Raw genomic sequence first — 1,219 nt, forward strand, 5'->3', positions numbered from 1 at the left:
TATATATATATAACGTTTTTATTACGTTTGGTGTGGCTTCGAGAGTACGGAGGAACAGGTTTTCCGTGCGAATTATAGACCAATGGTTTGTCAGCCTCACGCAGTCAGTAAATCCGGTTGCAGTTACGCCTAAGTCCTGCTTCCTGATAGATAGATAGATGGATCTTCTTCTAGCACATTAGCTGTTCACTTAGTGGTCTCTTTTATATATACATATACAATAATCCTTTTGAGATCTCAGAAAATTTTTTTCTGAATCCTCTGATTCATTTACAGTAGATATCAATGATCTTAAGTGTCAGTAAAATTCGATTTTCTTGGGGGCATATAGTAAGATAAATACGATGTGGCTCTTTGAAAGACATTTAAATACTTTCCGTTGTATGACGTTGGCATGGCTTCTTTACATTTGTGTGATTTCGAAACTGAAATCACCTCATGCTCTAAGTTAGAAACTATATCCTTTTTATCTCTATACTACGTAAAAGTTTGGCGTCAATTCTTAACGTTGACTGGGAAAAAGAAAGAATAGAATGTAAGCAAAAGTTAAGTTTTACTAATTTAACCACAACGCAGAGAAATGTTACCTAATATTTACAACCATGAAGGTAGATCTCCTGTGTCACAAATCAGAGTAACATAAAACAGTGATGTTTTAGATACACATGCGTGTTTAAATACTGAAACATAATTTACGAGATATTTTATAAATATAAAATAAGGGATATTGGCAATTTTAGATGCTGTAAAGGTACGAAGATTAGGAAGGAGGAAAACCTGCAAGATGATCAGTCAGTAATCAGACACCTTTCATCTTTATATATGCGTATACATACATATATACATAGAAATTATAAGGCCGCACTTCCGTCAGGTGTGACCATGACATTTCACCCAGCAAGGAAGCATGTACCAGACCAGCGGTCACCCACGTATTCCAGTATCTTCTCCAGAGCACCTATGTTACCTAGGAGGAAGACAGTGGCCATTACAGGTATGCACCAGTGACGTCGCAACACATTTGTAGACATTGTAAAATAAAGGGTTTTGCTCGTAACACAACACACGTCTGGGTTTGCGAATCGAAGTAACAAACCAACGATTGTAAATCCGACTCTCTAAACAAAACACCGAGCTATGCATTTTCAAATACATACAGACATACATGCACACACACACACACACACACACACACACACACACACACACACACACACAC

The sequence above is a fragment of the Octopus bimaculoides genome, chromosome 25 (assembly GCF_001194135.2).
Source record: "Octopus bimaculoides isolate UCB-OBI-ISO-001 chromosome 25, ASM119413v2, whole genome shotgun sequence".
Classification (NCBI taxonomy): domain Eukaryota; kingdom Metazoa; phylum Mollusca; class Cephalopoda; order Octopoda; family Octopodidae; genus Octopus; species Octopus bimaculoides.